Here is a 13,153-nt window from a genome sequence, read left to right as displayed (position 1 = left end):
GACTAAACCGCCGTTATTACTTACTAGACACTTATATATATATATATGTAACCAAAGAAAATACTTTGACAGATCTTTAATTACTGGCCATCTTATTTACACAATATCGGTTACCGTTATGATATCTCCTTAACCCTGTGAACTTTTTTGTGTACATGAACACCTTAGTATTGACTCCAACGAGGCGTATTTTTACCTGTACTAAAACGTTCCTACTAACATAGCTAGGTACCCAAACAATGGTAATGCTATAGCATGTTACAGGTAATTTTGTCTGACAGGTATAATATCTAGGTACGTTAGCAGACTAATGGTATACTTAACAACTCATAATGTTTCTCTAACACAGAACGGCTAATACTACTTAATGACAAATAAAATAGTGTATGATAATTACATATATTAAGGGGGTATGTTACGTTATACTTGATTACGTGTTTTGAATAAGGTAAATTAAACTGTAAGGCCACCCTGATGAAAAATTATCAATCAAACACGAGAAAAGTCGTTGGACTACTTTCTTCTTTTGATATATAGCCAAGCTATTAATTATTAATCATGAACCCGAACAAATATATAGTGTGTATCATTACAGTTATAAAAAATCACAGTTATACATTTCGTGTTATTGCATGGCTAAATTATGAAATTTAAATGTAAACATAATTTCCCGTTGTAGATCTTTTCAGCTATCAAACTTTGAAAGTAATTTTAAAGTGAGACCTTCCATAGCTTTATGTAATTATCAAAGCTCAATATCCTTAGTGAATGACACAAAAATAAATAATAAACAAAGTTATCGTCAATAAAAACTGGGCGGACTTTTCACCGAACTTGTTTTATAACCCTCAAAAGCCTTTTTTGTCTAGACAACTTAAACATACAAATGTAATTTTACAACAGGTTTTACTTTTCTTTTCTAGTTTAAGTCGTTTCGGTACATGTTATGTAATTTGGTGAAGGACATGAATTCGCACTTTGAATATCATTGATAATGTACTTTTACAAGTAACTGAGTATTGTAAATAGCAAAAGGTTATCTGATTAAATACAACTTCTTCTGAAAAATATTTTTTCATTTGAAGCATATTTAATGATATTATCCCAAAACGAAGAAAAGACCCATTTTATAAATCACAACTGGACCATACGGAAACCCGCTACCTCATTATCATAGTCAACTAGAAAAGAATGTCAGATATCTATTTCCGAACAAAACATGCAGTCAAGTATTTACATTGGGGGAACAAACAGCTTAGCAATATCACTAATGACTTAAATATATGAATCCCCTTTTACATGCTTTGTGTATTTGTGTTCTGAAGCAAAAATTTTTTTCTAAAAATAACCATCAAAGAAGAATATATCTAAATGCTAACGTCTTTTTAAATCCATTTTACATTGTGTTACGAACGAAGTGGGAGTAACACGTAATAGATATGTGCGGCATCAGATGACATAGATATATCTATGTTTTATGATAGTGGGGCACTTTCGGTATGTGTAAGCACAAGAATATATCCAAATACTAACGTCTTTTTGAATCCATTTTACATTGTGTTACAAACGAAATGGGAGTAACACGTAATAGATATGCGCGATATCAGATGGTACTAAGTGGTATAGAGATATCGTACATGTATGTTGTATGATATTGGGACACTTTCGGTATGTGTAAGCAATTATATAGATATGCCCACTGGTTCATTCTCGAAATATATCTTAAAGTTAGCATCTTCTATGATGATATTTGCTTAGATGATTTATTGTGAAAAATTTTGGATACACAAAAAAATGTAAAAAATTCCACATTTATTACACTATAATTGAAAATTGTAATATTTTTCTTGACGCTAACAATGAGACACTAAGCAAACTTATAGAGAAGATATTGCAAAAGAATAAATGTAGAAAAAAAACATGACAGAACAAAAGATAATTTCATTTAACTTCAGAGTTGGAATAATTACATCTCTGTACGCAGATATGGGTTTAAGAATCGAATCTGCTTAAGAAGATCAATTATTCATTGAAATAGGCTCAAACTCACCTATAACTCATGGAGATGCCCGAAGGAGCAATTGTATATCGATAGTTGTAAACCTGAAAGAGAAACAAATGTATTTAGCAGAATGTTAGGAATACCATTATATATACTAATGTCATTCAGTGAAAATATACACATTACCTTGTATATATCAAGGTATAAGTTGTATAATATAATATTTATTGTGACAAAACAATACAAACATTTGACATTGGTGTGGAATTCTCCACGAGAAATGTCTATTGCAGTCAATAGGTTGGCATCATGACCATTGTGCAGATATTGGATTCCGGTACCAACAAGGAGTACTCAATCATCTTCAACCTTACGATAGACTTACGAGAGACAATATAATGGTGATCACACGTTATTCTTCCGCAAGAAGAAGAAGAAGAAGAAGAAGAAGAAGAAGAAGAAGAAGAAGAACAACAACAACAACAACAACAACAAGAACAAGAAGAAAAAGAACAAGAAGAATGTACATGTATAAATGTGAAATCAATATACATGTACATTGTAGTTCTACTTTTAAAGTGAGAGATTTTTTAAACATTTTTTATCGAAAACCTTTAATGGAAATGCGATTGGTTTTCTTTGTCCTTGCTAAATAGCCTTAGTGTATTCTAATTCACGTTGGCAAGCATGGTAAATTTCTCACAAACATTCTGGTAAATATGGTAATCGTCTCTCTCTCTTCACCACTTTCAGATTGATGGCAACATTTATAGACCTATAAAGTCGATTGCGGAAATTGTTCTCTTCGAAGTTACCCTAAGTCGTTACCGTCGTTCGCCCCCAAAGCTAATGTCGTTGGTAGTTAAGTGCTTTGACCTGAAAATGGCGGATGAATCGGAAATCTACCTGTTTTATTGTTCATTTATCGGGAAGTCATCCGATTTGTCATGAAAAAATGACGAACATTATCAACCATTACAAATATAAATATTCAGAATAAGGCAATTTAAAGGCAAATAATGTAACATTATATTTATAGGTAGTGGTTTTAACTGTATAATGGAGGTTTTCTATATAGTTAAGGTCGTTATGTGCTGATGTGGTTGTTGTATGGGCCATCCTAGTATCCAAATAGGTGTAAACGTTATAATATTTTCTTTCAATTATTTGGAATATATTATTACTGTATATGACAATATTATGACAGGGGAGAATTACAGAATCTCCTAGTTTTACTTGCCCGATCAATACAGCTGACATGAATAGCCAAATTAACCCTGTCATCCCCGCTGGTTTTATCTGACGTATTGACAGGTCATTAAAAGGCCGGTCTTAACCTCAGTAATCATAAGCTACCTCCCATTCCCCCGAGAATGAGTCGACAGATTCATATCACTGTCATCTATAACCGGCCACAGTATCAATAGAGAGTTGACTTTAAATTAATATCAAGATAGTATATATTATGTTATATATCAGACTTTGCTTACTATTAAGAAAACTTGCTATATGATATATAATTAATTTGAAGAATTTTTCATGTGATATTTATTTAAGATAAAAAATCAGACTTCAGCTTCACGAAATATTAGAAATAGTTATTTACCTCAATTGAGATTTCCCCACGGGACATTTTTGAATTAAAACAAATAAAAGAATGTACCTAACTAATCATGGAGCTGTTTACGTCGCGCACTGGTTTTGGAACATTTAGTATGTATGGTTAGGTGATTATGTGTCGTAGATCATGAGTACGAGACCAGGACGGGACCTGACGGGAGGTCAAAGTATCAACGTTCGTCGTTTGTGTTCCTATATTATATGCTTTAGCATAAAATAAAACATTTATAATTTGAGAATTTTCAATTCCTTACAGTGAATACTGCATAATCCGACAAATATATATCACGTCAGTACTTAATCTAGATATGTGTTAATGTAAAAAAAAAAAAAAAAATACTTGCAAACAAAACCTGTGCGTTCTGACATCCCGTCTAAATGGTATACGTCGTACATAACATATTTCCTTTGTTTGATCTGTATCCTCCTCATTAGTAACATATAAAGGCGTCAATATTTAAACACAATTATTTTGTAATCAATGACTCAAGCAATATGTTATCGCTAAAATTAATATACCTCAAAATATATCTTTTTACAGAATACTGACGATAAGCTGTCGATATAATTTCAAATATTGACCCTAAAATGATATAGCATCCCCACCGAAAATGAAATAAAAAAAAACCATCACATATAAAACAGACCATCATAACAAATGAATAGATAATGATTCAGGATTTTTTTTTTTTTTTTTTTTGTGCTGAATTTTAATTCATTATCGTTCATGTTCAACAAAATAGAGAAATGAATTGATCAAATGGCTACGTGTACTTTTAGCAAATACACATTTGATAAAAACTCATGTCGAATCTAGGCGTATTATATGCCGAACAATCAATGATATGCGGCCTAGAGTGAACGGTGGGTTTTTTCTCAAACAACTCCATTGTACTGCTTGTCGAGTTTGGCCCGAATCGATGTTTGCCCCTCTTGACATAAATAGTTGGATTAGGTATTTTATCCCCATGAGTGACATGTGAGTTTTGATGGAATTAAGCGTTGTTACCTCTTCTCGTTTTATCAATAAGATGATTGTTTTTCAGACCTCGTTTTTAGATATTTAGGTTTTTGCGTGGCTCAGGTAAATTTGTTTGATCAATAAAATGATATACGCTATAAAACTATTTATTGATATAACAAACTCTTACTGCTCCGACAAAGGGGATAAAAACAATTACTGGTAAACAAGAATGCCCCGTCTTCTAAATAACGTCTAGTTTAGTTTGTCGACCATAATAATAGTTTGCCTGACTATAACACGTAAGGGAGGGAAGTAACTAGTGAATTATTTTGAACTTTTTTTTCAAAACACAAGTCACATTTAGCATTGCAAAAAATTACCAACATCTAAATCTGAATATCGGCATGACTTTAAGTCAGCTCAAGAAAGAAAAATGAAGAGAGAACAAAATGCTTGAACTCTTCATTTGATCGTTGTAGAAGCATATGAACAAAGCATGAGTCCAGATATAGTATAAAATTAACAGTCGAGGTTGTAATGAAATATCTGTAGTGTTGGTGTGTATTGGAATATCGTGAGAGACATTACCTTTGGAGGGTATTGGATAGTTGGACTAATTATCAACTATTACCTGTGTGTAGTAATAGAAGCTAGCGTGTAGTGTATACATGGACAGTACAAATGCTGTATATAATTGATGTCACCTCCTTCCCAAAACAACATACCAGTAATATAGTCTGGGGAAGGTTTAATTGCCAAGCAAAGCAAAACGGTAACTTTCATCTCAGCTGTGTTCAATTATCAATGTACCTCCAACTAAAATATTACTAACTCGATGGCGTGTTTACATCATTACATATTTAAAAATTCATCGTTTCTCACCCTCCAGTTGTGAAATAAACTTCATTTACACCATGGTACCAGAAAATAAATTATGTGTTGTATCATTGTTTGGCTGATTATGACGAAGGTTAAAGGATCACAAACTTTCACCAACGTGGTAAAGCGTTAGACTCACGATTGGGCATCATATAATGCGTTACTTGGTTTTCTCCTGCCAAAAACTGACCAACTATACATGTATGTTACAATTTGGATATTAAGCTTGATCTATATATGTCGATTGAACTTTTAGTCATCGGCTACAGTGATAGATTTTGGACACGTGGCCAGTCATAATTTATACCCTGTCATCAGATTCTTCCTTTTTCCTTCCTTCTCCATTTCGGAAAGAATTGTTAAATGAACTGTGTCGACTGATTTTTTAAGCTATTCAAATTTACAGAAGGTTGGTGAAATCGTATGAATAATATGCATTCAAGATGCAGGGATTATGCAGGGATGGAGTGTATGAGATTAAAAAATCTTAACTATGAATAATATGTTCAACACCGGAAGACCATTAGGATGTGTAGTATGTAATATGTGAGATAAATACTCCCTAAAAATAAAAACAGTGTGTATAATAAATAGGTAGTAAACCAGTTCAGCACACCATGGCTATGTATGAAAATAACTTATGAAACTAGGAAATCATTGCTATGTATCAAATGAAGTGTATGAGACAAGGAAACCACGGATATGTATAAAATGTATGAGTCCAGTTAACCACGGATATGTATAAAATGAAGTTTATGAGTCCAGTAAACCACATATATGTATGAAATGAAATGTATGAGTCCAGTAAACCACATATATGTATGAAATGAAATGTATGAGTCCAGTAAACCACATATATGTATGAAATGAAGTGTATGAGTCCAGTAAACCACATATATGTATGAAATGAAGTGTATGAGTCCAGTAAACCACATATATGTATGAAATGAAATGTATGAATCCAGTAAACCACATATATGTATGAAATGAAATGTATGAGTCCAGTAAACCACATATATGTATGAAATGAAATGTATGAGTCCAGTAAACCACATATATGTATGAAATGAAGTGTATGAGTCCAGTAAACCACATATATGTATGAAATGAAGTGTATGAGTCCAGTAAACCACATATATGTATGAAATGAAATGTATGAATCCAGTAAACCACATATATGTATGAAATGAAATGTATGAGTCCAGTAAACCACATGTATGTATGAAATGAAGTGTATGAGTCCAGTAAACCACATATATGTATGAAATGAAATGTATGAGTCCAGTAAACCACATATATGTATGAAATGAAATGTATGAGTCCAGTAAACCACATATATGTATGAAATGAAATGTATGAGTCCAGTAAACCACATATATGTATGAAATGAAGTGTATGAGTCCAGTAAACCACATATATGTATGAAATGAAGTGTATGAGTCCAGTAAACCACATATATGTATGAAATGAAGTGTATGAGTCCAGTAAACAACATATATGTATGAAATGAAGTGTATGAGTCCAGTAAATCACATATATGTATGAAATGAAGTGTATGAGTCCAGTAAACCACATATATGTATGAAATGAAGTGTATGAGTCCAGTAAACCACATATATGTATGAAATGAAATGTATGAGTCCAGTAAACCACATATATGTATGAAATGAAGTGTATGAGTCCAGTAAACCACATATATGTATGAAATGAAATGTATGAGTCCAGTAAACCACATATATGTATGAAATGAAGTGTATGAGTCCAGAGACATTATGCAACATCTGTAATTTTCGGGAGAAACCCTTCCTTTGTGAAAATAAGTGTCTATTACTGTACATATACTGAGGAACAAAAGTCACGCGAACCCCAATACCAACCAAAATAACTAAACGAAATTAAGCGGTTATATAACTGATTTTATTGGGAATTGTGCAATATTTTATGTCTTTTTACATACTTGTGGCGTAGAAGAATGTTATGTTATCGAACTCTTCAAAACACACTTTGCGGTACGAAATTTACATTTAATTCATCGCGTTGATATAAAATGAGTTTTTATTGCATTCATTGCAAATCAAACCTACATTGTGCGATTATTTTCTCATTAGTTTTTGATTTCTTGATTTGATTGCAATGAAATTGATATACGTTGAATAAACAAGTACCCGTATGTTTTAACTTTCAAAGAAGGGTAAATAGCAATTTTCCTACATAATCTGTAAATATATTTGTTTTGTTTGTTTGTTTCTTTTTGTTTAACGTCGTATTAACAGACAGGGTCATCTAAGGACGTGCCAGGTTTTGGAGGTGCAGGGAAGCCGGAGTTCCCGGAGAAAAACCACCGGCCTACGGCCAGTACCTGGCAAATGCCCCGCGAAGGTTTCGAACTCGCAACCCAGAGGTGGAGGGCTAGTGATAAAGTGTCGGGACACCTTAACCACTCGGCCCCCGCGGCCCCTTAGTTCTCTCCATAAGAGACTAGTAAAGGATAACACTTTGATGAGAACATAACTTTTGTTTCCAAATCAAATGATGTATTTTTCATGGCTCTATTTTTTGCGGTTTAACAGGATTTATATATTTTTCACAGAAAGGACACGCCATGTCATATTTGTCGCTTATAAGTTATTTCCAATGTATTTGTTTACAATAGGATATATAAAAATAGCGAAATCAAGAAAAAACCTTTATAGTAAGTTTGAAATTATTATAATGCACATTAATATTTATATATATAGTAAATTGATCAAAATGTACTATTGTATATAAAGCTACCAGTGCCTATGGATTCAAATTATAAGCAATTATAAGTAATAATAACAATGAAAGAAACGTTCGTTTAAAATCTCTCTGTCATTTTCCGTTATAACATTTGTGACATAGCAAAATTCCCAATGACTATCTCCATTTTTAATCTTCAAATATTCACAAAGATAGATTTAATTTCATGTGATATACTCTAAAACACGTTATAATGTATGTCAGAACACGCACAAGTGATAGACAGTGATAAGCATGTTTTCATATCAATTATACAACTGGAATTCATTATATATCCTTCTTCCTGGTTGTACCGGTGGTATTTACCAATCCTCTGCATTGTGGACACGTTTTGTGCATTTTCCAATGTAATACAATCCCCACATGTACCCGGATACTTATTGTCTGAATTTATATCAGAGAAATTATATTTCCGAGAAATCATCCGTTTAAATTTGATCGTGAACATGTTTTCCCGATTTTGTTCAGACCTGCTTTGCATCAGACAAAGGCAGGAACGGCGGCATCAACTGCTATTTCATCTTTCAATTTATTTCATGATTACTTGCATGTTGTTTAAGTCGTAGTAAACGAGGAATAATTTACATTTTGAAACGATTAATTGTAAGTCATATTAATTAACCCTAATCACCGTTTTGTGATCAAAAGAATTCCGACTAATAAACGAAATCGTAATCCTAACTCAAAATTAATGGAAGGAAGGAAACTTTGAACAATAAAAAGATATAAATGAAAAATAATTGAAAACATACCGGAAGAAAACTAATGCAAATCTAACGACTTTCCTTCAATTTACAAGAAAAGAAATTTCATTATAAAGTAGTTTTTACTCTATTTGGATTTGAATTGCTAAAACTTTCTTTCAAATCATCAACATAATGAGAGATACAACATGGAAAGTATGCGTGATATTATGAGAATGACACATAGGTCGAATTAGAATTATCTGGTTTTTTTTTTTTTACTTTCTTTAAGAGGTATACATCAGTATATGTGAGACTTATCAGTGATAATAATTGCTTTGATAATTAGCATATAAAAGCTACATCACAATGGAGGACAAAATCCAATAACTAGACATTGTGTGTATATAGGGTGAAGTGATGTTCCTGGCAAACATCTTCATATGTTAACAAGTGTAATATGCTGGTGTACAAAGTCTTATGGGTTCCACACGACATACAAACCGGTATTTGGAAGATTTAGAGAATCCCAAAGGTATTATGATTCATACTAATCAACAATGAATAGTGGTAGCTTATTTGAATTTCACCTGGACATCAAAGCTGATCTCCTCAGTAGATCATCGAAGTCACGTTATCGCAGTCTTTGATTGGAGCATTGATGCTATGTCAGGTAAAGTAATCTGCATTAGAAAGCCAATCTTGCTTTATCGAAGATTAATATCCTAGCCAAGACTGTGATGGACTTTCTAGTTTTATATCATCATGAATTCGTTGTGAAGCACATAAGGTCGACTGCTGTTATAATTCATTCGACCAATGTGACGTCAAAAGCAATTGCAGGATGAAAGCGGACTAGAAAACAAAACGTTTGTCTATCCTTTGAAGGTGAAAGTCTAACAAAAGGAGTCAGATTAAATAATAGGTCGGGGAATATGTATAACTTTTTTAAAATGGTTTTTGATGCAACAAAATTCGCGGAAACGAAACTGGTTTCTTGATTATGTTCTAGTATTCTGAATATAAGCTAATTATTTGGAATTCTGAATCAACACTTTTTATCTTAACTTTGAATGTACCTTTTGATTTCGGTCTTCGCATCAAATCCCGAATAAAAATAGATGAATCATTTTGTACGTAAAAAATGGCAACTGAAAAGACATTGAAAACAACGGAAGGCAACATTATTTCGCTCAATAAATCGGGTTAATTATAGAAGTTTCACTATTGGTATTTCTGATGTGATGGAAACATTTCACAGACATCATTCCAAAAATGTTTTCTATGAAAACGTATAGGCTTAATTAGTTGATTGATCAGGACTACAGAATGCATGGTTTAATCACAGTGTTTTGTGAATAATCTTCATTAAGCACTCATTATCTACGAAATAAAGTAATGTAGCTTCTCCAGGACCATCGGCTACAGTTTCGATTTTCAACGTGATATCACTATGCCAAACGCCGAACAAATAGATAAGACCCTGACCAGTACAAAGACTACACATATCTGCGTGTTTTCAATAGCGTATGATGAATGTAGCGGTTGGATAATGATTTTTCTGTCAATGAACATATATCTGTTTTATACATATTGTATTTTTAGGTTGTCATGGTTAACACATTGATGTATAATTCTTATGATTGTGTGAATTAGACATTTAGATAGGAGTAAAGTAATAGATAGTGTAAATACAGATTTAAGATTAAACTACAGCATAAGGTTGCTTTAGCATATAGGGAGTCGTCAATGTTGTTAAGGGCCAAAATCGTCAAAAATGAAACAGGCCTAACGAACCGCCTACCAAAAAAAAAACCTGCCTTATCAAAATCAAACCTGCCAAACCAAAAAACAAACAGGCCTAAGCAAAACCAAACCGGCCTAACCAAAAACAAGCCCGCCTAACCAAAACCGAACCGGCCTAACCAAAACAAAGCCCGCCTAACCAAACACAAACCGACCTAACCAAAAACAAACCGGCTTAACGAAAAAACAAGCCTGTCTAACCAAAACCAAACCGGCCTAACCAAAAACAAACCTACCTAACCAAAAACAAACCTACATAACCAAAAAACAAAAACCTGCCTAGCCAAAAACAAATCGGCCTAACCAAATATGTTTAACCGAAAACAAACCTATCTCACCAAGAACGAAATGGCCTAACCAAAAACAAACCGGCATAACAAAAAACGAACCAGTCTAACCAAAAACGAAATGGCCTAACCAAAAACAGACCGGCAAAACCAAAAACGAACCAGTCTAACCAAAAACGAAATGGCCTAACCAAAAACAAACCGGCAAAACCAAAAACGAACCAGTCTAACCAAAAACAAACCGGCCTAAACAAAAATCGAACCGGCATAACCAAAAACGAATCGTCATAACCAAAAAGAAATTGGCCTTACCAAAGCTGTTTAACCAAAAACAAACCAATAACAGACCGACCAAATCAATCACGTCTAACTAAAAACCAACTGGCCTTACAAAACATGTCTAATCGAAAACAAACCAGTCAAAGAAAAACCAAACCGGCCTAACCAAACCTGTTTAACCGAAACCACACATACAGTTGATTTGTCATTCTAGAACACTTGGATAAAGCCAGGAACTGATGCATCATATTAAAGTATTTACAACATGTATACGTATAATAGTGTTATAATCATTCATACACATTTTGTTAAACCAAGACAGCACACCCGGAACGCTTGCACGTGTTCATGTGACTACATAAAAATGTATTGTATGTATCTAGTTACCTTAAGAATTGTTCAATATCATTATTATGAAATTTGAAAACATTTTGTTAAAACCTTAAAAAACGACTAGCTAAGACTTTCAAAAGTAAACTTATGTCCACTTGTTTCTAATTTCTTATTTCGTTTTTGGAAAAAAGACATTGAAATATTGAATAACAGTGCATTTTATTAATAAATGGAATTAAAATATTTTATTTAGAAGAGGACAATGCACTCTCCTTATATGTCTTGCAAAGTATTCAATAGCAATGTATACATAATTAAGTATATCAAGAAGTGTTCACCTGAACATGCATATATAAATGTTGCAAAATACTTACCAATGCCATAAACGAAATCTGATACCTACCCTTTTGTTCAGAAAAGGAGAATACATACTTTAAATAAAACATAATACAGGAGTCTATCACAGTGTATAGTTTTACACAATTATTGAAATTCAGAATTTACTTCTATTTTGACATCTGAAAACTTAGATTAAAAGAACATCTTACATAGCATTATGATATGTGTAATTTACAATTCATTAACGAAATTAGGAACTTACCCTTCTGTTTATAAGTCAATTTTGCACACCTGAGATTTATCCAGGAACACGTTGTAGAAGGCGACATTCATATCTCACAAACAGTAGTCTAGTGTCGGTCGATACCTGTCGCTAGCTCCGCGGCCTACTATCTGTAGTAAAACTCCGGATAACACTGTCACAGGCGAGAGTAGAAGTTTGTGTGGGGACAGCCAGTTACATATGCCAGGTGTACATAATATGCACACAGCCCACCAAACGTTTGCTCTTGCTCATAGTTACTTCACAGCGGTAGACATTCACACAGTAGAATATAATTGAATCACATGTGAAGAGGATTCAATTGATATTGTTTTGCCACTATTATGAAACTTCGGATTTTGTTTGGTTCAATTTTTCTCACCGTCTTAAAATCGTTCATGTTAAAATATGAAGATATTGTATATAATTTTTTGTTCATATTTGTTTCTGTGTTTATGATAAGTATTGATGCTTTTCAGTGATGCGCAACAACATTGACAACAACTGTCATATTATCTTATTAAAAATGACAAGTAAATTATAAGTGTCTGTTTAAATATCAGTGTTAATCTTCCTGTGTGTGGCGTGTTATGTCCGTTAGTAATTGTGTTGTCAGACAGTGTATTTGACAGCGACTGTGCTTGTCAAATCAATACTTTTTTTTCTTATATCATTGGTAAGAACCTGCTATGGGTGTTATGTTACCGACTAACGTCGTTAGTGCATTGAAACCTACATGTACTAATGTGATTTCATAAAAACTAGCTTTCATTAACGATTATGCACCTAAATCCATCAACTACAACATTATTTAAGGCAGAGGGTGTGAGGCCATATGTAACGAAATAATATTAAATGATGTCTGACTTGCATTTCAATTTGAATTGGAATCTCCTCCGCCTAAACTCTCTGCGCACG

General features: G+C 33.1%; 1 protein-coding gene across 2 annotated transcripts in view; it reads right to left on the bottom strand.

Moving 5' to 3' along the window:
* Positions 1-12,421, bottom strand: part of LOC117323047 — a 38,305-nt gene extending 25,884 nt beyond the window's left edge. The window contains exons 1-2 of one of the 2 annotated variants that reach the window (XM_033878042.1): positions 12,236-12,421; positions 2,051-2,103 (exon numbers count right to left, since the gene is read on the bottom strand). The gene's annotated coding sequence lies outside the window, so the exon portion shown is untranslated. The remainder of the gene's footprint in view (positions 1-2,050; positions 2,104-12,235) is intronic. The other variant, XM_033878043.1, reaches the window with a different exon arrangement.
* Between the last annotated feature and the right edge of the window lie 732 nt (positions 12,422-13,153).

Source organism: Pecten maximus, chromosome 3, assembly GCF_902652985.1.
Source record: "Pecten maximus chromosome 3, xPecMax1.1, whole genome shotgun sequence".
Taxonomy (NCBI): domain Eukaryota; kingdom Metazoa; phylum Mollusca; class Bivalvia; order Pectinida; family Pectinidae; genus Pecten; species Pecten maximus.
Note: the sequence above shows the minus strand (reverse complement) of the source record. Positions and strands in the feature narration are given on the sequence as shown.